The sequence below is a fragment of the Carcharodon carcharias genome, chromosome 4 (genome assembly GCF_017639515.1).
Source record: "Carcharodon carcharias isolate sCarCar2 chromosome 4, sCarCar2.pri, whole genome shotgun sequence".
In the NCBI taxonomy this organism is placed as follows: Eukaryota; Metazoa; Chordata; class Chondrichthyes; order Lamniformes; family Lamnidae; genus Carcharodon; species Carcharodon carcharias.
The window spans coordinates 112,244,483-112,269,722 of NC_054470.1; the positions used below are offsets into that span (position 1 = coordinate 112,244,483).

General features: G+C 43.7%; 1 protein-coding gene across 5 annotated transcripts in view; it reads left to right on the forward strand.

Annotated features, from left to right (window-relative positions):
- Positions 1–25,240, forward strand: part of LOC121277364 (coronin-2A-like) — a 176,308-nt gene that overhangs the window by 90,420 nt on the left and 60,648 nt on the right. The window contains exon 1 of one of the 5 annotated variants that reach the window (XM_041186746.1): positions 16,978–17,167. The exons of the other annotated variants lie outside the window; for them this stretch is intronic. The gene's annotated coding sequence lies outside the window, so the exon portion shown is untranslated. Of the gene's footprint in view, positions 1–16,977; positions 17,168–25,240 lie in introns of those variants that run through there. 5 annotated transcript variants of the gene reach the window in all.

A 25,240-nucleotide genomic window follows, 5' to 3' on the forward strand; every position in this document is an offset into this window, starting at 1 on the left:
TTCAGGGGGCTGCTCCTCCAATCACAGCCTATTTTGCTCCCGCGTTTGCTGCTGTTAGGCTCACCGGTGGGATCGAATCCCGCCATGGCAGATGGTGGAATTTGAATTCAATAAAAATCTGGAATTAAAAGTCTAACGATGACTATGTTGTAAAAACCCATTTAGTTCACAAATGCCCTTTAGAGAAGGAAATCTGCCATCCTTACCTGATCTGGCCTACACGTGGCTCCAGACCCACAGCAATGTGGTTGACTCTTAAATACCGCCCTGAACAAGGGCAATTAGGGATAGGCAATGAAATGCTGGCCTGGCCAGTGATCCCTACATCCCATGAATGAATAAAAAAAAACTGAAAGGGAGTGGACAGTCATGTTGTGTGAACAAATTTAGTTGCAACAGGTTTTTATTGTCTGCATCCTAACTTGGTTTTTGTACACGCTGCATGCAGTAAGATTACTGTGTGCAGAATATAAACTTGGGATGAATGTTTATTGGGTGGGGAATTGATTTCAAAGTAGGGAGGTTTTGCTTCAGTTGTACAGGACATTGGTGAGACCACATCTGGAGTATTGTGTACAGCTCCTTATTTAAGGAAAGATGTAAATGCTTTAGAAGCGGTTCAGAGAAGGTTTACTGGATTAATACCAGGAATGGGCGGGTTGTCTTATGAAGAAAGGTTGGGCAGACTAGGCTTGTATCCATTAGAAGAGTAAGGGGTGACCTGAGGGGTCTTGACAGTGTGGATGTGGAGAAGATGTTTCCTCTTGTTGGAGAATCTAGAACTAGAGATCACTGCTTATAAATAAGGGTTCGCTTATTTAAGACAGAGATGAGGAGAAATTTTTTCTCTGAGGGTTATGAGTCTTTGAAACTCTGTTCCTCAAAAGTCTGTGGAAGCAGAGCCTTTAGATATTTTTTAAGGCAGAGCTGGATAGATTCTTTATTAACAAGGGGGTGAAAGGTTATCGAGGGTATGTAGGAGTGTGGGAGTGAGGTTACATTGAGACCAACCATGATCTTTTTGAATATCGGAGTAGGCTTGAAGGGCTGAGTTGCCTACTCCTGCTCCTAATTCATATGTTTGTACGTTGAATGTGTAAAGGGGAGTAATGCTTTGAGCTCCAGAAAATCAAATGCATCAGTTTTGGTCCTGCAAGTTATTTTTGGACCTTACATTGGCTTGGTTGCTTTAATTTCTCGCAGGGCCCAGAATGAGAGCAAATAATACCTAAACACTGAAACTGATGAAATACTTGAAATGTAGTTGCTGTCGTAATGGGGGAAATGCAGCAGCCAATTTGTGCACAGCAAGAGTCCAGAAAAACAATGTGACAATGACCAGATGCTCCATTAAATGCTGATTGAAGGATGAATATTGGTCAAGACACCAAGGAGAGCTACCCATCACTCCCTTTCAAAATAGAACTGAAGCCTCGCGTGCTGTCTTGGGTAGATGTAAAAGATTGCACGGCACCATTTTGAAGGAGAGCAAGGGAGTTCTCCCCAGTGTCCCGGCCAATATTTATCCCTCAATCAGCATTTAACAGATTATCATTGTCACGTTTCTGTTTCTGAGAGCTTGCTGTGAACAAATTGGCTGGCACATTCCTTACAACAGTGACTACATCTCATAAGTATTTCTGTCAAGCGAATTGCGATTGTGAAAGGCGATTATCACAGAATTGTTACAGCACAGAAGGAGGCCACTTGGCCCATCGTGTCTGCACTAACTCTCTGAATGAGCAGTTCCCTTAGTGCCGTTCTCCTGCCTTCTCCCTGCAACTATCTAATTCCCTTGTGAACGCTTCGATTGAACCTGCCTTCACCACGCCTCTCCGGCAGCGTATTTCAGACCTTAAGCACTCGCTGCACAAAATAGTTTTACCTCATGTTGCTTTTGTTCCTTTTGCCAATTACTTTAAATCTGTGCCCCCATCCTTCTCGATCCTTTAATGAGTGGGAACAACTTCTCTCTGTCTACTCTGTCCAAACCCCTCATGATTTGGAATACCTCAGTCAAATCTTCTTTGCAAGTTATATCTCTGTCAATTTTTTTCCTCCAGTTCTGGCATCTCCTAGTTTTCTCTCTCCTCTTTCCTGAGCTGTGCTTATTAGCGTCGGAGGGTTAAGGTTTGATGAGGTTTAATGTTAGCCAAAGCCAGGTTATAATGATTACCAACACAAAATGTCACTGGTCTTTAAAAGGCCTTTTGGTGGGTGAAGGCTACCGCTTCTGCATTTCTGAAATTGTGATCATTATAAGGCCAAAATTCTACAAGCCACAACAGATGCAAATAAGCCTTAACAGTAGCAACGTGAACAAGCATGTAATTGTGGCTTGCCAGCTCTTTCTGTGGCATCTGGGCCTGTGGATCTGATTACATGAATATCATTTCATCCTAGTAACAAAGGAAGCTGGGCCACTGTGAACTTGGGTCATTTTCTGCTGACTGAAGGTTGCCAGTGTACTGCTTGAGAGTCAGCTTCCTTTGACCATGTTGCTTTGAAGCTGATCTTTCTGAGTTGTTGAGCTTCCCCAAAAATGATTGGCTGCAGATGAAAAAATCCAAAATGCCGTGCTGCTGGTTTCTTTCTTTTAGCCTCCCTCACTGAACCATTCATTGTATTTGTACTTTGGCATTGTGCACCACCAAGCCTTCTGATTCTTCATACCCATCACACGTTTGCAAACACTGAGCGTGAGGTGTACTTGCCAATTGCTTTCTTTCATAAAACGATGCATCAAAACTCCCCTTGACCTCTCTTCAAGCGTTATTTTGACCTCCTCAAGTGCTCCCTCTTGTTTAGGAATTGTCTGAATCACATAGCATTCACAGTGCAGATACAGGCCACTCGGCCTAGCTGGTTTGTGCCAGCGCTTATGCTCCACTGAAGCCTCCCCCCCACCACCCCCACCACCACTACTTCATCTTACCCTATCAGGGTAACTTTTATCCCTCTCTCCCTTGTGCGCTTATCGAGCTTACCCTTAAAGGCATCTATGCCATTATTCATAGGAACACTGAGTCTGTCAGTCAGTTGCAGAATGTGAGTGAGTGGATGTAGAAGAGTAACTATCCGAAGACTTGCACCTAGGTAAATAATATCCTTTGGGCAGATGGACAGGCAGAACAGCAAGTTACTGTTCCAGTAACCTATATCATGGCACTTCACGGACTTAGAGGCGCTTATACTGTCATGGCTGTCACTAAGTCTTCAGCAAGGATCTGCGATTTCCTATCTACTTACCCAAAGCACACAGTATCTTCTCTGCTGAAAATGTGCCGGTGAATTATGGGATTTACGTAACTAGGAGTGGGTTTCTCCCAGCATTTATTATAATACTAGAAATAACCCTAAATAATGTAGAGCCAGGCAGGTGTGTGTGTTTTTTCCTTAATCAGCAACAACTTGTATTTAAATAGCACCTCCTACATTGTAAATTCATCTCGAGGCAATTATCTAACTATATTTGATGAAATAAACAGTAAGTGTTGCCTTTCCTTTACTCCCCAGTGTCATTTCAATAACTCAGAGGCTCCTTTCTGTGCCAAGTGGGTCAGCACTTTCACCTTTCAAGTCAGAAGATTGAAGGTTCAGTCTCCATTCTGAAGTTGGGCACAAAATCTGGGATATAGTTCAATATGTATGTGGCCTTGCCCCTCCCTATTTCTGATCTCCTCCAGCCCTACAACCCCTCTGACACCTCTGCGCTCCTCCAATTCTGGCTTCTTGCTCATTCCTGATTTTAATTGCTTCCCTATTGGTGGCCATGCCTTCAGTTACCTGGGCACTAAGCCCTGGAATTCCCTCCCGAAACCTTTCCGCCTCTCTATCTCTCTCTCCTCCTTTGACATGCTCTTTAAAATCTACACCTTTGACTATCCCTGTTCTAACATCTCCTTATTGTGGCTTGGTGTCAAATTTAACTTAATAAAGCTCCTGTAAATCATCTCGGGAGGCTTTACTTTGTTAAAGGTGCTATATAGATGAAAGTCATTGCTATCTTGTAGAAAGGTGCTGTTTTTCTGATGGACTTTCCCTGTCTCCTCAGGTGAACATTAAGAGGTCTAATGGCACAATTCAGAGAAGATTACTGTAGTCACCTGATACCCTGGCCAACATTTATTCCTCAACCAGCATCACTCCTTCAAAAGCAGATGCTAATCATTTAAGCCGTTTGTTTGTTTGTTGGGAGTTTGCTGTGCACAGTTTGTGTGAGACATTTCCCTATTTTGCAAACAGTGACCACACTTACATTTTGTGACATCCTGGGTTCAAGAAAGATAGCACAGAAATCTAATTATTTCTCTCTAGTTCCTTCCAATGTAGACCTCCGTCATTGTGTCTGGGGCTGGTGCACAGTATTTCTGTTTGGTGATTGATGTATGAATTGCAATTAATCTTCAGATTTAACAAGAGAAAGCAAACCAAACATCACCAGCAATAAGCGGCCGTGAACATAATCTAGTTATGCTGTGAACATGTGTAAATATCAATCCTAAAATTTTAGCTCAGATTAGCTGCGTCCATTAAGCTTAGCAGCAGACAATGGGTTTTGCTTAAGGAATGATTTGGCCTTTGGTATCATAAGTACAATTGATCTTAATGCAGTTAGCAGTCATTTATCTAAAGGGGTCTGTTAATGGCAGCATTGCTAATGGTCTGGAGCAGATGTTCGGCAATTCACCACCTCAGTTGTGTCGGGCTGCTGGGTTAGGGAGATCATTCCTCTATCAGTTTCTCCACAAATCATTTTTCCTTCAATTTGTTAATGTATATACATTTAAGAAAATGCCTTTCAACCATCTTGTTGACATACAGGCCAGAGCAGTGTTGAACGAGATGGCTCGGCATTTCTTTTGTTAAATATTATGTCAATAGGAAGAAAGCGTTACATTTTTATAGCACCTTTTCACAACTCAGGATGTCCTGAAGCACCTTGTAGCAATTAAGTAATTTTGGAACGTAGTCACTGTTGTAATTATGAAGATGGATGCTTTTTAAATATTTTTTTAAAAAAAGTTGTGTGTGAGTGATTAAACTGGGAGAAGGTAAATAAAGACAGTTTGTCTGTGGGAACAGAGATGAAAGGTAAAGGATGCATGCATTTGTAATGAGAGGCTATGGTGAAGTTGAATGTACGAGTAAATAGTTTGGGTTTTAAAATTTGCGTTAGATGATAGGTAGGGACTTGACTTTTCAGCTGTTAAATTTCAAAGGAAGTTTAGGAGTGACAAGGGACTTTTACAACTAATAAAAGTTTCATAGGTAAACAGGGAAAGGTTATTAAATTTTATTTGACCCAAAAGTGGAAGCAATAAGAAAACATGAAAGATTTTTATATTTTGGAAAAATTGATGTTCAAAGAAGCGCTTGGAACAATGGAGCCTAAGATCAAAGGGGAAAAGGATATTTAAGGAAAGATGTTTAGTTGAGTTGTGTCAGCTGTGTCGGGGAGATGTCCTGTGATCAGCTCTGTACTGGGAAAAGTTGTGAATTTGAAGCAGCCATCCAGATTCAAGCCAGAAAAGTGTTTGTTTACAGAAACCAGTCTGTTTCTGAACTTCCTTTGGCTCCACAGCAGAGTGGAAGAGAGTGAGAACTTGTGTGGTATAGTAAAGTAGCAGCAGTTTTTTGCCTTGGGTAATATTACTGGATTTTTACAGTTAAAATCTATAAGGAAGCTGTTGCCAAGTAGTTTACTTGTGTGTTCTGACCAAATGGGTTTTCTTGCAGGGAGTTGGAGGATGGGACTGTTTTGCGAGACTGTTTTAACTGTGCAATCTTAATCACGTGTTTGCTATTTTTTTTCTTCTTGTTCCTAAATCTTTTAATTCTAAAATCCTAAAAGTGTTACTGGGATTCTATGTTTCTTGGATTATTAGTTTTCTCCTCATTTTCAAAATCTGAAAGAAGGGTTATGATCAGTCAGACAAGTTTCCCTCTGGGATTTGGCTTGCTCAGCGAATGACATCAACGGTTGGCCATAGCATGAAGCAGCAGCCAAGTTGCACACAGCAAGCTCCCACAAATTCAGTAGGATAATGACTAGATAATCTGTTTCTTTATTAATGCTCATTAAGCAATAAACATTGGTTATGACACCGGGGAAAACTTACCCGCTCTACTTTGAATAGCGGCTGTTGGGTCTTTTAAGTCCGCCCACCAGAGCAGGGGGGCCTTGATTTAATGTCTCATCTGAAAGATGGCACCTCCAACAGCACAGCATTCCCTTGGTAGCACAATAGGATTGTCCACTTAGATTTTTTGCTCATGTCCCTGGAGTGAGACTTAAGCCCATGACTTTCTGACTCACAGACAAGCGATACTGTCTATTTAGCAACAGCTAACAGACCTCTCCTAGATTGTATCAGTTTTGGCAGCACTGTTTCTGGGTCTGAAGATTGTGGATTTGAGCACCACACTGGGATGCAGCATATAATCCAGGTCAATACTCTAATACTGATGGTGGAGCTGTTCTTTAAGATTAGCTATTAAATTGAAGCCCTTTCTGTTGACAGAGAAGTAGGAAATTCTCCTAGTGTCTTGGTCAAAGATTCCTCCTTCCCCCAACTCCATTGGTAGCAGAATAACTGGTTATTTATCTCTTTGCTGTTTATGCAATGTTCCTGGTGTGGAAATGATTACTTGTTGACATACTAAGTCGCTGCTTTTCAAAAAGTGTAAAGTGCTTTAAGATATTTTAACATGAAAACACCATTGAATTCTCATCCTTGTTGTCAAATCTCTCCATGGCCTCGCTCCCTCCTATCTCTGCAATCCTCCTCCTGCCCTACATACCCTCTGATACCTGCCCTTGTCCAGTTCTGATCTCTTGAGCACCCCTAATTTTAATTGCTCCACCATTGGCAGCCATGCCTTCAATTGCCAAGGCCCCAAGCTCTGGAATTCCCTCCCTAAACTTCTCCAACTTTCAACCTCTCTCTCCTCCAATCCCCTTTAAAACCTACCTCTTTGACCAAGCTTTTGGCCATCAACACCAATATCTCCTGTACATAGCTCAGTGACAAATGTTGTTTGGTAATGCCCCTGTACAGCATCTTGTGATATTTTAGTGTGTTAAAGGTGCCTTATAAATACAAGTTGTTGTTGAAAGAAGTTTTTGGCAGTAAACAGTCCCAGAAGTCACGTTTCAGTATTTCAACAAATGCAAACTACAGATTAGGATTCTGCTGGCTGATACAGAAGAATCTGGTAGCTGTGAGAAGTCTAATTTGAAAGTTTTTATTTTTTGAATCCCCACCTGTAGAAGTCTTCTAACTTACAAGACCCCTGAAGTCAACCTGCACTTAAGACACTGTCTTCAAAGGAATCTCTTTCTCTGTGTTGGATTAGTTCATCTTTGGTACAACTTCTTTTATTGAGTTACAATTTAATGACCATTGCAATAGAAGGTTGGTATCTGATAAATGCTTGTCAGTGTCATGGAGTTGACTGTTTTCTTTGCAACTGAAAAATGACAGCCCCTGGGAAAATGTGCTGGAATCAGGTCACTCGGTAATTGCATAACATGTTTTGGCACTAATTTCAACCTTGCCAGGTTGCACAATCTCTGAACCATGTTTCATTTCATTGAGTGAACAGTTTTTAATGATATCGCAGATATTTAACTGCTAACAGTTGGTAGATGTGTACAGTCGATAAGTGTCCCTATGTGTCTTGATTGCTGCTGATTGTGTCAATAATGCTCTTATGCAGAAGTCACAGTCGGAGGCTAGCTATTGGATGAATGTACCACTTTATGATTAAACCCTAATTTATAGAGCTTGCTGGAGAACAAGATACATACCAATTTCTCAGTTAGCCAGAGGCTAGGAATCCTGTGACAAGTAACTCACCTCCTGACTCCCCAAAACCTGTCCACCATCAAGGCACAAGTCAGGATTGTGATGGAATACTCCCCACTTGCCTGGATGAGTGCAGCTCCCACAACACTGAAGAAGCTGGACACCATCCAGGACAAAGCAGTCCGCTTGATTGGCACCACATCCATAAACATTCACTCCCTCCACCATCGACACACAGTGGCAGCAGTGAGTACCATCTACAAGATGCATTGCAGGAATTCACCAAGGCTCCTTAGACAGCACCTTCCAAACCCACTACCACTACCACCTAGTAGGACAAGGGCAGCAGATAGATGGGAACACCACCACCTGGACGTTCCCCTCCAAATCACTCACCGTCGTGACTTGGAAATATGTCGCCGTTCCTTCACTGTCGCTGGGTCAAAATCCTGGAACTCCATTCCTAACAGCACTGTGGGTGTACCTACACCACATGGACTGCAGTGGTTCAAGAAGGCAGCTCACCACCACCTTCTCGAGGGCAATTAGGGATGGACAATAAATGCTGGCCCAGCCAGCGAAGCCCACGTCCCATGAATGAATAAAGAAAAATGCAGTTGATCAGTACAGCAACGAATTTTCTTTGTGGATGGAAGTGGATAGCCCCTTTCACATCACAGAATATCTCAAGACACTTTACGACCCATGAAGCACTTTTGAAATGTGGTCACTGTTGTAGGAAATGCAGCAACCAATTTGCACACACCCGATTCCCACAAAGAGCATTTTCATTTCACAAAAGTGATTAGACAGGTGATGTGGAAGAGTATTAAGGGGCTACTCCTGGATATCTTCCTAGCATTTAAAAAAAGACTTGCATTGATAATAGCGTCTTGCATTCCCACAGGATATTCTAAAGCACTTTAAGCTAATGAAACACTTTTTGAAGCATAGTCATTTTTGTAACACAGAAAACACACCAGTTAATTTGCAGACAGCCAGCTCCCACAAAGAGCAATGTGATAATTTGTTGGTGTGATGTTAGTTCAGGGATAAATATTGATCAGAACACCAGGGTTAACTCCCATGCTCTTCCAAATAGCACCCTGAGACCTTTAACATCCACCTGAGAGAGCAAATAGGGCTTCAGTTGACAGTGCAAAAGACTGCGCAGCTCTTCCTCAGTACTGCACCAGAGTGTCAGTCTTCAGTTTTGTGCTCACGTCCTGGAGTGGACTTCTGAGTTAAACTCCTGACTCCGAGGTGACAGTGCTACCCACTGAGCCACAGCTGACACTAAATAAGATTGCGCTGTGGGTTGCTGTCTAGTCCAAGGACTAATTTTAAAGAATGCTTTGCTTACTAAACAAGTGCAACTTTTTGATATGGGCCTGACCTTGCTGGAATGGGACATCTCACAGTGTGTCCCATTAGTTGGACTTTTTCCTGTACCCTTCAACTCAAAAAAAACTTTCTGCTTTGTAGCTTGCTGGGTTTTAAGGACCACTAGAAGAAGCATGAGAATTTTAAAATTGAATTGTTGCTGGACTGACTGCCAATGCAGGCCAGCAGCACAGGGGTGATGGGGGAATGGGAGTCAGTGTGAGTTAGGATACAGGCAGCAGAGTTTTTAATGAGCTAAAGTTTGTGGACGTAGGAAGGTTGGAGACAAACTAGGAGAATATTGGAAAAGTTGGATCTCAGAATGTTGTCAAAACATAGGAACAGGAAGAGACTAATTAGACCGTCTTGCTTGCCTCATCATTGAATTCGATGATGGCTGATCACTGTTTTAACTCTTTACTTACATTGGTTTTGTAAACTCAATATCCTTTAGCTACCAAAAATCTATCAATTACAGTTTTAAAATGTTCAATTGATTTCCCCCCACCCCTGCACCCAAGCCTCAACAGTTTTTTGGGGGTGGGAGTTTCAGATTTTCACATCCCTTTGCATGAAGAAGTGCTTCCTGAAATCACTGAAACAGCCTAACACTTAAGTTTAAAGATGTAAGTCTAGACTGAGAGGTGAGAAGCAGATGTAATGGGGGTTGAGGGGAGGGGTTGGAGGGGAGAAGCATTTTTGCCATCATTCTTGGGCCATTATGGGGCAGGGCAAGCTTAATGGATCAGTCTTCTGCCATTCAATTCTGTATGTTTGCATGTGGCATTATAACAGGCAAATTTGGGATTCCTCAAACCTACTTATTAATCACGCTTGTGCATTGACTAAATATCTTAGCTCACTATTTATTAATGTCCATGAGTTATTTTGTGTCACGTTTTTATAGTGATATAAAGGCACCAATCACTCATGAGGATTGTGCAAACATGTTGTGTTCATTTATTAATGATTTTTAATTCATTCATGGGATGTGGACATTGCTGGCTAGGCTAGCATTTATTGCCCATTCCTAATTACCCTTGAGACTAGGCACATGGGAACATATATACAGAGACATAAAGCTTGAAGACATCTACAGCTGTGCTGTCTGTGTGTGCTCTGCTTAAAAGCAAAAGTGAAACTAAAACTGGATTGCATGACACACTTCCTTTCTAGTGATGTCATGCTGCATTCCCTTAAAGACGTATTATAATATTTTGCACAAATTACAATCAATAGTTTCCAACCCCATTGCTCAATTAAATTTAATAACTGTATTTTGTATGCAATGACAGGTGTGGGTTTGAATGTAAATACTGCTTGCAATATAGTTGTTAAATTATTTGTACATATTACTACAGAGGGATGAATATAAACTTATGCAAATAAATGTAATTGCTAGATTTACTGAACAGTTTGATTAGCTTTACATTGGCATCACAGTCTATACATTCAAGTATTAAAAGGGTCATTTAAAGCTTGTATTGAGATATACCAATCAGATAATTCTGGAGGTAATACCAAAAGATTCATTAGTATTTCACCAGAATTCTTGAGACTGTATATTATATTTCTGTGTAAGGCATTTAAAATAGTAACTGTTAACAGAAATAGAGTTGGGATGGTGTGCAAGAAGGCTACTCCAAAGTAAAAAGGTGAGGATTGGTCCATGTTACTCATTGATGGGAGTAACTGCCCTACTGTGGTCAATGGAAGATGACACCACCTTCATTAGGATCAAATTAGGAGCAGGAGTAGGCCATTTGGCCTCTCAAGCCTGCTGCACCATTCGACAAGATCACGACTGATCATTTACCTCAACTCCACTATCCCGTATCCCTTAATTCCCCCAGTACCCAAAAGTTTATCGACCTCTGTCTTGAAGAGACTCAATGACGGCATCCACAGCTCTCTGAGGTAGAGAATCCCAAAGACACCCCAACCCTTTGAGTGAGCAAATTTCACCTTATCTCAGTCCCAAATGGCTATCCCCTTATCCTGACTGTGGCCCCTAGTTTTAGGCTTTCCAGCCAGGGAAATTGTCCTCCCAGCCTCTACCCTCTCAAGTCCCTTAAGAATTTTACATTTCAATGAAATTACCTCTCATTCTTCAAAAGGAGGGAACATTGACCTAGTTTACGCAAACTCTCCTCGCAGGAGAATCTCTATCCCAGGAGTCAATCTAGTGAACCTTTGCTGCATTCCCACTGAGGCAAGTGTATCCTTTGTTAGGAGGCCAAAGCTGTAAAACAGTTCTCCAGGTATGGTCACACCAAGACCATAGATCATTGCAGTAAAACTTCTTCACCCCTATATTCCAATGCCTTTGTAATAAAGTCTAATGTCCCATTGGGTAGACATGAAAGGACCCAGTTCAAGGTCTTTAATAAGCCTAGCAGATCCAGGAGAGATCTTTAGGAGAGAGTCAGGGGGTTCCATCATTTGCTAACAGAAGAAGTGCTATTTATAAAGTATGACAGAAAATGTTAGCTCCTAAGCAGATGCAGAGACAGGGAAGGGGAAGGGTTCTGGGAGAACGAGAGGCTAGGTCTCTGATCAACTGGAAGGTTGGCAAGGTGGAATGAGAAAATGGATAATGGTGCAAGGAAAAAGCGGCTGGTAATGAGACAAATAAACAAAAGGTTGGTCCAGAGGACGTCTGAATGGCAACAGCAGAAAATGGGAGCGGTAATTATGATCTGTTGAAGAGAGGTCATATGTTACAAGTCACGATAAATGGTTGGAGAGAAGATATTGCTGCACTTGACATTTGTATCTATTTAGTTTGCTTTTAAGAGCTTTTTTAACAGATCTGGTTCGATGCTGAATACAATTTTTAGGGTGTTGTTTTAAGCGTACACAGTTCCTCTAGTAAATATTGCACTGACACTTAACACTGATTGTTTGTAAACCCTAAACACCAAATGTATTTGTCCTCAAACATTCAACTGTCACTAACATGGGGTCCAAACAGAAACCAAACTTGAACATAGAGCACATTGCCTGACCCGGATGAAAGGTCTGAGCTGCGTGTGGTAATTTGGGCTGTGGTTACATTATATTTTGACACAGAATAGTTCTGAAGCACACTAGAAATTAGGAATTAAATAATTAGGAAAGCTAATGGAATATTTATTGTGAGGGGAATTGAATCCAAAAGTAGGGAGGTTATGCTTCAGTTCTACAGGGCATTGGTGAGACCGCATCTGGAGTACTGTGTACAGTACTGGTCTCCATATTTAAGGAAGATGTAAATGCATTGGATGCAGCTCAGAGAAGGTTTACTAAACTAATACCTGGAATGGGTGGATTGTCTTGTGAGGAAAGGTTGGACTGGTTAGGCTTGTATCTGCTGGAATTTAGAAGAGGAAGAGGCAACTTGATTGAAACATATAAGATCCTGAGGGGCCTTGACAGAGTGGATATGGAGAAGATGTTTCTTCTTGTGGGAGAATCTAGAGCTAGGGGGTCACTGTTTAAAAATAAGGGGTCATCAATTTAAGACATTGATGAGGAGAAATTTTTTTCTCTGAGGGTTGAGAGCCTTTGGAACTCTCCCTCAAAAGGCAGTGGGAGCAGAGCTTTTGAATATTTTAAAGGCAGAGCTAGATAGATTCTTGATGAGCAAGGGAGTGGAAGATTATTGAGGATAGGTGGGAATGCAGAGTTGAGGTTAGTCAGATCAGCCATGATCTTATTGAATGGCAGAGCAGGCTCGAGGGGCCAAGAGGCCTACTCCTGCTCCTAATTCGTATGTTCATACCTAAGCACAATTGTTGGCATAACCCAAAATTATCAATTAACTCCTGAGTACAATGTAATCATCAGGTGTTTAAAATTCTCGCATGGAATGAGGCCATTTGGCTCATTGTGCTTATGCGGACTCTTTGAAAGTTATCCAACAGTCCCACTCCCTATGTTCTTTCCCCCATAGCCCCGCAAAGTTTTCTCTTTTCTGGTATTTATCCGATTCCATTTTAAAAATCATTACTGAATCTGCTTCCACCGCTCTTTCAGGCAGCGCATTCCAAATCATCCTAATGCACAGCATAGAAGAAATTTTCCTTGGCTTGCTCCTAGTACTTGTGGCAATTATCTTAAATCTGTGTCCTTTTGGTGACCAACCTTTCTGCCATGTAAATATCCATTTATAAATAATCAGTGTGAGACACTAAAGGGTCCAATTTTAACTGTAAATGGAGAGGTATTGAATGGGTTAAAACCTTGCCCGAACTGAGTGCTGCACAATCTAGTCAAAGTGTAGCCATAGGAAGTGGATTCAAAACTGGTCATCTTTAAAATGAGGTATTGGTTAGGACTAATGAAGGACCGTACCTTAGTCCTAACCTAGTTTTCTCCCTCAAATATTGGCTCATCTACACAGTTTTTTTCTGGTTTGCTTTACAAGTTTCAACATTCAATGTTTTCTCTGCGATTGACGTGCGATTCCAGCAACAGCATTTGGCCGTGCTGAGAACTTGTTGAAACAGGAACCAACATGAAGCCACAATTTGCTGAGGCACTTAGACCAAGGAAATGGCAGTACAACATGTAACTGTCTCGCACATTGTATGCCTGCCATTACCTCAGTGAAATATTTCCAGTACTCTCCAGCCCTCCCTCCCTGACTGTTTATCAAAAGTTTATTTGCTAACAGAACAATGGCATAGCAATCCATGCCTCTCCAGTGCAGCAATTTAAGGCAGAAGTGGGATGTGGGTGTCACTGGGAAGAGCTGCATTGGTTGCCCTTGATCCCTAACTGCCCTTGAACTGAGTGGTTTGCTGGGCCATTTCAGAGGGCAGTTAAAAGTCAGCCTCGTTGCTGTGGATCTGGAGTCACATGTAGGCCAGACCAGGTAAGGATGGCAGATTTCCTTCCCTAAAGGACATCAGTGAACCAGATGGGGGTTTTACAACAATTGACGTTAGCTGTCATGGCCACCACTTCTGAGACCAGCTTTATATTCCAGAGTAATTAATAGAATCTAAATTCCATCAGCTGCCGTGATGGGATTTGAACCTGCGTCTGTGGATTTACTAGTCCAGTGACATTACCCCTCTCCCATGTCTCCAGTACAGACTGCGAAAACATCTCAGAGCAGCAGAGGATTAACATGCACCCTTGTTTATGTGTCCAAGCCAGATTGTATTAACTTAATTGTTGTATTAATTTAATCAAGGGGCTAAGCACCCAAAACCAGCTTTGCTGGGTGGGTCTGGTCACTCGCATGCCTGATGCCAGGTTCCAAAACAACTGCTCTACCCCGAATTTCATTGTGGCAAGAGACTCCCGGGAGGACTGAGCTACCGCTTGAAGAACATTCTTAAAGCATTACTGTAGCGATCCGAATCCCCACTGACCCTGGCCCATGGCTCACTGATGTCCAAAATGGAGGAGGAGCATTTGGGAAGGTATTGAGTACCATGAGAGACTATGACAGTGGCGTGTTGAGGCCAAGCCCAGGCAGTGGAAGAAGTGCACAGCCTACCCCACCTCCAAATAACTAACTTACCCGGTCCTTCAAACACCACCTGGCCCCATGTGTAGCAGAGTCGTTGGGTCACACACTCGTTAGCCTTGTTAAAATGCGTTGAACTGGAGTGGAAGCAAGTTATTCTCGATCCTGAGGGATTGCCTAAGAAGGAGATTATCTTCTATAATACATTCTTAATCAGATGAATCACTTTCTCTAATATGGACTGTTTGCTGCTGAGGCCATTCCGTGTACAGTATCTTGCTTTGACAATTTGATGTAGTGCTATTTTCCCCTGTTGTGGCAGTGGGATTTGAACCCATGTCCCCAGACCATTAGTACGGGCCTCCGGATTACTGGTCCAGTGACATTACCACTATGCCGCCATCTCCTCAGTGTTGGGGTCAACATGAGGTTTCCTGTGTTCCATCATTTTGCAGTGTGCTTTTGAGCATCAACAAGTCGAGTGTGGCTACTTTGGTCCATGCACAGTATTTGTCTAGAGTACACAAGGGCTACTAACAAAGTTCCCTTGTTTTCTCTCACTGAACAGCACAGAAAGTAAGAAATTACCACAATGAGTCCTAGATCTGACATCTCTCAGCTGAGTGACCTGTGGACATGTCCAAGTCCCCAGGTCAAGGGAGAGTGGACTGTGAGTGGCTTCCAACCACATAAAGAAGTAACTAACCCTTCAGGTATCATAATCTAGCTGCAAACTCTTCATTGTCTGAAGATCTTTGACTCAAACTCCCTTTTAATGGCTGCTATTATATATTACAGAAAGGCTTAATTTCTATAACACCTTTCACAACTTCAGGACTTCTCAAGTGCCTTACAGCCAATGAAGTACTTTATGTAATGTAGCTACTGTTGTAAAGTAGGAAACACAGGAGCCGATTTGCATACAGCAAGATCTCTCAAACAGCAATGTGCTAATGTCCAGATAATCTATTATTTTGTGGTGTAAGTTGAGGGATAAATATTGGCCAGGACACTGGGACAATGTCCTTGCTCTTCAAAATAGTGCCTTGGGATCTTATGCATCCACCTGAACATCTCATCCAAAAGCTGGCACTTCTGACAGTGCAGCACCCCCTCAGTAATGCTCCGTAAGTGTCAGCCTATAGTCCATGCTAAAGCTTCTGGTGCGTGAACTTTTCTGCTTTCAGGCTAAGACAGCAATGGTAAAACACCACTGTTGGAGGCATAACTGTTTCCACGGCCTCTAAGGCCAACAACTTGGACTTACTGTTTGTTGTTTCCATCTCATTATCAGATAATTTTGATGTCATCTAACTTATAAAATGTTTATTCTTTGCGTCGATTTTGTCTTGTGGCATGTTTGGGCTTGGGCTTGGTGCCTTGCTGTTGAAACCTTGTTCTTGTTGACTTGATACAGGATTTGTACCTAGTACCAAAAAATCTTATTTGTTCAAAGGGAATTAATGAATATGGGGAAGGTGAAGTTGAGGTAAAAGATCAGCCATGATCTTATTGAATGGTGGAGCAGGCTCAAAGGGTTGAATGGCCTACTCCTGCTGCTTATGCTCGCATGACTTAAATCAACGAGAAATTAGACAAGTTGATCACTGAGGTAAATGTGACTTGCATAGTGATGGCTGTAAAATGTTTTTCCTGGAATGTAGGAGCAGGAGTAGTCATCTGTCGCTCCGAGCCTGCTCCACCATTCAATAAGATCATGGCTAAACTGGTTGTGGTCTTAGTTGGTTATGGTAGTGGGCTCTTGCTTACTGTCGAATCTGATATTTGGCGTCCAGGAGTCCACTATACCAGATATTTTAGAGAACTGTTAGTTAGTTAAGGAGTAGGGATGTCCTCAACGCATTTCTGAAAAGGTCAAACATCCCCGCTAACTCATGGGAGCCCCTGGCTTGAGACCAACCAAAATGGAGAAGGCTCATTCAGGAAGGCACTGAACACATCAAGAGACTTCATTAGGAATGTGCAGAGGTGAAGTTAAGGTGTTGAAGGAGTGCACAAGCCTCCAAACAACCCATCTACCCAACCCTTCAAGCACCACCTGCCCTGCATGTGGCAGAGTCTGCAGATCACGCAAGGGGCTTATCAGCAACCTCAGAAGCCATCGAACTGGAGTGGAGGCAATTCATCCTCGATCCTAAGGGACTGCTTAAGACGGAAGGAGAGATTCACTGAGCACGTTTTTGCCTTCAGGCAAATTGGAATTCAGCCTAAAACTCCTAGTGACTTTGTTCACCTGAATGATGAGAGGTCGGAACTCCACCCAGTCGAAAACACAGGCAAGGCTTCACGCTCGTGTTGTGCTGTGTGACCCAATCTTGCCTGTTTTACCCGAACTCTTTGCTTTGTTGAGTGGATTGTGTTGCAAAGGAAACACCAGCAATGGCTCCCAGATGTGGGATGGGGGCAGCATGCTGAAAAGGGAGCTACACCTTCACTGAATATTTCGTCTGAATGTTTTCTTTTTAAACTCTTGATCGTTAAGGTAGAAAGGGTAGGTACCATGTTGCCGTTTGCTGGTTTCACAGTTTTATATTTTGAATTGCACTTCCAGAGTCAGTGAAGGCTTTGTTTTGTGCTTTTATTAACACTAAAAGGCTTCCCCCCCACCCCGCCCTGCACAGCCCTGATCACCCATCCAGGACTAGTCCAGAGTTGATGTGCAGTCTTGTGTTCTACCTTCCAATGTTTGGCAGAAGCATAGTTTGCAATCACCATTGTCTTCTACCTGCACCCCTCCTAGTGTTCATTCTGCTTAATTCATCTAGTTACACAGTTTGTAAAATTGTGCATTCAGAAAATTGGCAAGACTTTTTAATACCTGAACCCTGTTTTTTTTATTCATTCACGGGGATGTGAGCTTTGCTGGCTGGGCCAACATTTATTGCCCATCCCTAATTGCCCTTGAGAAGATGGTGGTCAGCTGCCTTCTTGAACCGCTGCAGTCCCTGTAGTGTAGGTGCACCCACAGTGCTTTTGTCCCCTCCCAGTTTTATTTGTCCCTTTCAATGAAACTGGACCTACCTCCTTCCTTTTATCATTCACTTGGTGAGGGGAGTGCTTGCAGCTGAGCTGACTTCCTCGTCTGCTGCCTACTCCATGTACAAATGATTGGCTATCCGTTTGGCTTGTCATTTTACCTCAATAGAAACTGCTGGGAACGCTCAGAGGGTCAGGCAGCCTCCGCGGTGGGGGTAGAAATTGAGATTATGTTTCAGGCCTGTGTGACCCGCTTCCTTGGAGCTGGAAAATGTTAATGGATGTAGCAGGTTTTGAGCTGGCAGAGAGACGGGCCAAGGAGTTGTGGGGGGGTGTGTGTGTGTGTCGGGTTGGTGGGGGGGGGTGGTTGGTGGTGTGTGTTTGTGTGTGTGTGTGTGTGGGTGGGGTGGGGGGGGGGTGGGGGGAAGGAGGGCACTAAGATTTACTATTCTCTTCCCCACCCCCATGATGAAGTCTCTCAACCTATAAGCTGTCCCTTACAATTCATCTCTGACCAAGCTTTTGACCACCTGACCTCGTATTTCCTTATGTGGCTCCGAGTCAAGTTCTGTCTGATTATGCTTCTGTGAGCACCTTGGAATGTTTTACTGTGTTAAAAGTGCGATATAAATGCAGGTCATAGTTGATTTGTGCTTGGATTTTTCCACTTTTGATGGCCTGGCTAAGATCAGGAGTTTGCTTTGGGAAATCACAATGCCAGCTGCATGCTTTTTTCCCCCCCTCTATTACGGTACCATGAAAGAGCCTCCACTCCCATATTGTGGGAAATCATCCTACACTCATTCTTAAGGACTTATGTCATATTGTACCTTGTACCAGACTTCCAGAAAGCATTAAGTGTGAAATCATCCTACACTCATTCTTAAGGACTTATGTCATATTGTACCTTGTACCAGACTTCCAGAAAGCATTAAGTGTGAAATCACACTGAGCCCTTCAGAGCTTTTAAAGAAATATATCAAGTTTAGAAAATATATGCCTTTTGTCCATCTATTTCATCATTCGTAGTTGGTTTGTTTTGAGTAGATCAGATGCACTGGAAAGCAGACAAGTAACACAAGTAAGTGAGAGTTGATTAGATGTAATATGTGATAATTAAAGTTAATGTGTTTGAAGTACAAATTACGTTTCTGGGCTAAAAGGCGAAATTTTAATTTGATTATTATCAGAGCCACCTTTTTTAATGCATTTAGTGGAATTTTGTGACATGTCACATTCTCGATTTAATATCACCTCCTTCTGGTTCGTAAAAATTAAACTGATGTGATTACACGTTTCAGTGCCAAATGATCATCTCGCTGCCAGAGATAATATATTTGGTTGCCAAAAATGAAGAAGATCGTGACTTTTTAAAAACGTGCTGATAATTTAAGATCAGCACCATCCAGGACAAAGCAGCCCACTTGATCGGACCCCATCCACCACTTTGGACATTCAATCCCTCCCCGACTGATTTACAGTTGCAGCAATGTGTGTACCACCTACAAGATACACTGCAGAAACTCACCAACGCTCCTTCAACAGCACCTTCCAAACCCACGAATTCCACCACCTAGAAAGACAAGGGCAGCGGACACATGAGGACGCCACCATCCGCAAGTTTCTCTCTAAGCCACTCACCATCCTGACTTGGAAATATATCGGCCATTCCTCCACTGTCACTGGGTCAAAACCTTGGAACTCCCTCCCTAAACAGCCCTGTGGTTGTACCCACACCACATGGACTGCTGTGATTCAAGAAGGTGACTCACCACCACCTTCTCCATGGCTGTTAGGGATGGGCAATAAATGCTGGCCTTACTAGAGATGCCCAAATCCCATGAAAGAATTTTTTTAAAATTAAAAATGGAGGGGAGAGATACAGTTTTCCTTGCAGTGCATAGCTTGACCGCTCTGATGTCTGAACATTCAGCAACTTCATAAACACACAAGAATGAAGATGAAAAAATGTGTTGTCAAGTTGAGAGAGCCTGTTACAGTAACGTCAATAGTATGTTTCCGTCCTTCATGTTTGCACTGCTTATAGCAGTTTGGATCCGTGCACTGATCAATGGAGCTGGATCAATGGACTCAATACATGGAACTTGCTTTCTTTTAAACAACATATTGGACATAAGAGAGCTTCCTTTTAGGTGTTAGCTGTGACTCAGTGGGTGGCGCTCACAACCCTGCATCAGAACATCATGGGCTCAAGCCCCACTCTAAAGACCAGGCCTCAAAGTTCTAGGATTACACTCCCAGCCTAGCCCTGAGGGAATGCTACAATTACAGCATAGATTGTTGTTTTCTCCCTTATATTGGTATTCTTCTGAGTGTTCTTTTGTCAGCAATACTCAAGTGCCACACTGTTGGAGGTACCGCCTTTCATATGAGACATTAAACCAAGGCCTCGTCTGCCCTCTTGTGTGGATGTGTGACTCCATGACGCTAATCAGTGGACAGAGGATGTTCTCCCTGGCGTCTTTGACAATATTTATGCCTCATCATTAAAAATGGATTATCAGGTCATCATCTCATTGTTGTTTGTGGGAGCTTGCTAAATGCACAATTTGGTTGTCTCAATCCCTACATTGCAACAGTGACTACACTTCAAAAAAGTACTTCATTGGCTGTAGAGCATTTTGGAATATTTTCAGATTGTGAAAGACACTATATAAATACAAATTCTTTCTTTAGACAGGAACATTAAGAAACAGGCAGAATAAAAACACCCTTACCTGGCACTCTATTTGTGGGAGCTTGCTGTGTGGAAATTGGCCACCGTATTTCAGTGACAGCACTTCAGAAGGAGAAAGTTACTTTATTGGCCGTGAAGCTTTCTTCCGGTTGATGAAGTGCATGAAGAACAGGTGCAAGTCAAAAGCAAATTGATAAATAAAAATAAAGATGAAATTCAAGTAATGTGTCTAATTCAAAGATTATTTTTGCTAATGGGAGCATAATACTCTAACATGAGCTTCCATGGTCATGCACAGAGGTGCATTCAGACCCAGTGAAAAAATAGATTGAAGTGAACTTTATATCAAGAGAGAAACTAGCTTATATTTCTTAAGTTCAAATAGCATTATTTGTGCAAACATACTAATGTTTTGCAGGCTAAATGTGTTATTGTATTAAATCAATATTTTTAAGAAGTTGGACTCCTTTCAGGCAGTCCCTCAGGACCTACAATGACTTGCTTCCACTCCGGTTTGATGGGTTCTGGGATGGCTGAAATGTCAATGTGCGATCTGGAGACTCTGTCACATGTGGGGCAGGTGGTGTTTGAAGGGCTGGGTAGATGGGTCGTCTGGAGGTTTGTTTACTGCCTCCGACGTTCTGCACATTCCCAACTAAGTCTCTCGATGTGCTGAGTGCCTTCCCAATTGAGCCTTGTCCATCTTGGTTATTCACAAGTCAGGGATTCCCATAAGTCGGCACAGATGTTTAGCCTCTGTCCAAGGGTGCTTTGAGGACATCCCTAATATCCCTTAAAGTGTTTCTGCTGTCCTCCTGGGAGTCTCTTGTTGTGCCCAAGTTCAGACTAGAGCAATAACTTTGGAAGTCTGGTAAATGGAACTAATCATATGCACACAAACACATGACAGAACAGTTTGCAAGTTTGGAGCAACCCATTTCACCTTGATTTGGATTTTTCTACTCACATTAACTCGACTATACTTGGGGACAAGACCAGTTCTATAGGGTGAGCTTAAACCTAGTGCAGTAACTCAACTAAATACTTGAAGGAATGTGTGTCTGTTGGTGCACAGGTCTGGGGGTGGTGTGCGCTTGTGGGCGTGTGAACATCAAGTTGAGCTTGTATTTACATTGAGCTGTTGCCATTTTCAAACATCCTAAAGTGCTTTACTGCCAAAGAATACTCTTGACGTGTAGTCACTGTTCTTCTATTCTCCTATTTCAACGTCATTTATCTATTGCAATGTGGAGCAGTAGAGTTATCCTTAGTGTCTTGGCCTATAGTTATCCCTCAAAGAGCAGCTAAAACAGATTTTTCGGCTATTATCACATTGCTATTTGTGGGATCTTGCTGTGTGCAAATTAGCTGCTGTGTTTTCTCCAACAGTGACTACACTTCAGAAAACACCCTCATTGGCTGTAAAGCCCTTTTGAGAGGTCCCCGTTCTCACCGGCTCTCCCTCCCTCGCTCTCACCGGCTCTCCCTCCCTCGCTCTCACCGGCTCTCCCTCCCTCGCTCTCACCGGCTCTCCCTCCCTCGCTCTCACCGGCTCTCCCTCCCTCGCTCTCACCGGCTCTCCCTCCCTCGCTCTCACCGGCTCTCCCTCCCTCGCTCTCACCGGCTCTCCCTCCCTCGCTCTCACCGGCTCTCCCTCCCTCGCTCTCACCGGCTCTCCCTCCCTCGCTCTCACCGGCTCTCCCTCCCTCGCTCTCACCGGCTCTCCCTCCCTCGCTCTCACCGGCTCTCCCTCCCTCGCTCTCACCGGCTCTTCCTCCCTCGCTCTCACCGGCTCTTCCTCCCTCGCTCTCACCGGCTCTCCCTCCCTCGCTCTCACCGGCTCACCCTCCCTCGCTCTCACCGGCTCTCCTTCCCTCGCTCTCACCGGCTCTCCTTCCCTCGCTCTCACCGGCTCTCCCTCCCTCGCTCTCACCGGCTCTCCCTCCCTCGCTCTCACCGGCTCTCCCTCCCTCGCTCTCACCGGCTCTCCCTCCCTCGCTCTCACCGGCTCTCCCTCCCTCGCTCTCACCGGCTCTCCCTCCCTCGCTCTCACCGGCTCTCCCTCCCTCGCTCTCACCGGCTCTCCCTCCCTCGCTCTCACCGGCTCTCCCTCCCTCGCTCTCACCGGCTCTCCCTCCCTCGCTCTCACCGGCTCTCCCTCCCTCGCTCTCACCGGCTCTCCCTCCCTCGCTCTCACCGGCTCTCCCTCCCTCGCTCTCACCGGCTCTCCCTCCCTCGCTCTCACCGGCTCTTCCTCCCTCGCTCTCACCGGCTCTCCCTCCCTCGCTCTCACCGGCTCTCCCTCCCTCGCTCTCACCGGCTCTCCCTCCCTCGCTCTCACCGGCTCTCCCTCCCTCGCTCTCACCGGCTCTCCCTCCCTCGCTCTCACCGGCTCTCCCTCCCTCGCTCTCACCGGCACTCCCTCCCTCGCTCTCACCGGCTCTCTCCCGCGCTCTCCCCTGTGCTCTCTGGCTCCCCTCGCTCTTTCTCTCTGCACTGTTCTTTCTCTCTTGGCCTCCTTTGTCACTGTTTCCCTTTCACTCTCTTTATCTACACATGTCTCTTGCCTGCCTTCTAAATGAAACATATTTTTTATTTTAACTCTTTAAAAAGGCATTATTTCTCGTGAAGCACTTGGCAAACACTTTCACTTGCAAGTGATGGAATGATGCCAGTCTCATCAAAATGCATCATTGTGTTGCTGCGTGTGATAAGACCAACACAAGGCGCTTAACTGTTTTCCCTTCCTGAACAATAAGAGATTTGCCAAAAGGTTTCGTCATGAGGCCAAGTCCTTTTTACATAATGAATGCATTTTTTTTTGCTCAATTCTATCACATCATTTCAAAATGGAAGCAAAGAGTCCATGGCCAGTAAGTGACCTGTAAGTTGGGTCAAACTCATTCCATAAGGAGACAAAAGCTTTTTTTTTCTCACTGATAGATCGTCAGCATTCAAGAACAACTTGCATTTATATAGTGCCTTTAACATAGTAAAAATGTCTCCCAAGGCGCCTTGCAGAAACGATTATCAAACCAAATTTGACACCAAGCCACGTCAGGAGATGTTAGCACAGCAGCCAAAAGCTTGGTCAAATTGGTAGGTTTTAAGCAGGGCCTTAAAGGAAGAGAGAGAGGTAGAGAAGCAGAAAGGTTTAGGGAGGAAATTCCAGAGTTTACGGCCCAGGCAGCTGTGGGCATGATCGTTGATGGTGGAGAGATGAAAACTGGGGATGTACAAGAGGCTGGGATTGGAGGAGCGCAGTGATCTCAGAGTGTTGTAGGGCTGGAGGAGGTTATAGAGATGGGGAAGGCTGAGGCCATGGAGGGATTTTGAAAACACTTTTTATTGTGTAACGCTGCCTGCGATGCTCGGTGATGCTGGAGGCAACCCCTTGACAAAGATGACCAGCTGCCATTACCATGGGCAGCAGTGTGGGAGGTTGGGGCTGAAGCCCTCTTTGGAAGTGACATATTCAGACAATTCTGGTAGCAATTAGTCAGATCTTGCACCTTGGGAAGGGAAGAAAGAACATGCTTTTATATAGTGCCTCTCACCACCTCATGGTGTCCCAAAGAGCTTTACAGCTAATTTTGTGACTACACATTGTAATCAGTCACGATATAGGAAATGCAGTAGGCAACTTGCACATAGGAAGATCCCACAAAGGGCAATGTGATACTGACTGTATAACCTGTGAAGTTGGAGAGATAAATATGGGCCCAGGACACTCAGCAGAACTTGTCGTCACTTTGAAGTAGAGCTATGGGACCTTTTGCATCCACCTGACAGGGGAACAGAAGAGGACTCGGTATTAACATTTCATCTGAAAGACAGTATCTCCTGACAACGCAGCACCCCCTCTGGACTGAACTGGGGGCATCTGCCTAGATTTCCTGCTCATGTCTCCAGAGTGCGACTTAACTACAACCTTCTATCTCCGAGGTGCGAGTGACACCTGCAGCTAACACCTAATCAAGTACCAATCATGGTGCCTAATATACAAACGAGAAAACATTGCTCTGTGATTTTGTTGACCTCACAGTGGTAACACTATACAGACTGAATGTAACTGGGTGACTATGATAATGATTCATCTAGAATGAGGACTATATGTCACAGCAAGATATAAAGGTCACAGTTAATGTTGTTATCCTCAGGAGACCATCATCTCTCAAGTACAGCACTGAGTGAGTGCTGCACTATCACAGGTGCCATCTTTCTGATGAAACACTAAACTCAGGCCCTGTCTGCCCCCTGTAAAAGACCCCTTGGCACTATTTTGAACAGGAACAGGGGGAGTTCTCCTCACTGTCCTGACCAACATTTATCCCTCAACCAACATAACTAAAAACAGATTATCTGTTGTTATTGCATTGCTGTGCGCAGGAGCTTGCTGTGCACAAATTGGCTGCTGCATTTCCTACATTGCAACAATGACTACACTTCAAAAATACTTCGTTGACTGTGAAGTGCTTTGGAAAGTCCTGAGGTTGTGAAAGGTGCTATATAAATGCAAGTTGTCTTCCTTTTCTTTCAATGTTTGATATTTCTCCCAAAATGTTAACGCAGCCACCTTGAAACAGGAGCCTGTTTATGACCAGAGGTTGTGGCCATTGGAAATTCCACTGAGGCATCTTTACAATGATTTTGTGTCCTGGTCCTGAGTTCCAACACCAAGCCAGTTCTGAAGTGTAGAAAGATATGGGAGGATGGAACACGAATTAGTTGCTGGTTTTCAGCCTGCACTTTAACAAATTCTGATTCTGTTCGATATGGTGAAGAACAGTCATGTTTGCAGTGCAAGTAAGCAAAGGAATTGTGTCGCCTGTTGTGTCATATAAATTTTCTAAGCTTCTGTTTTATATTTATAAAGCAATATCGTGCTTT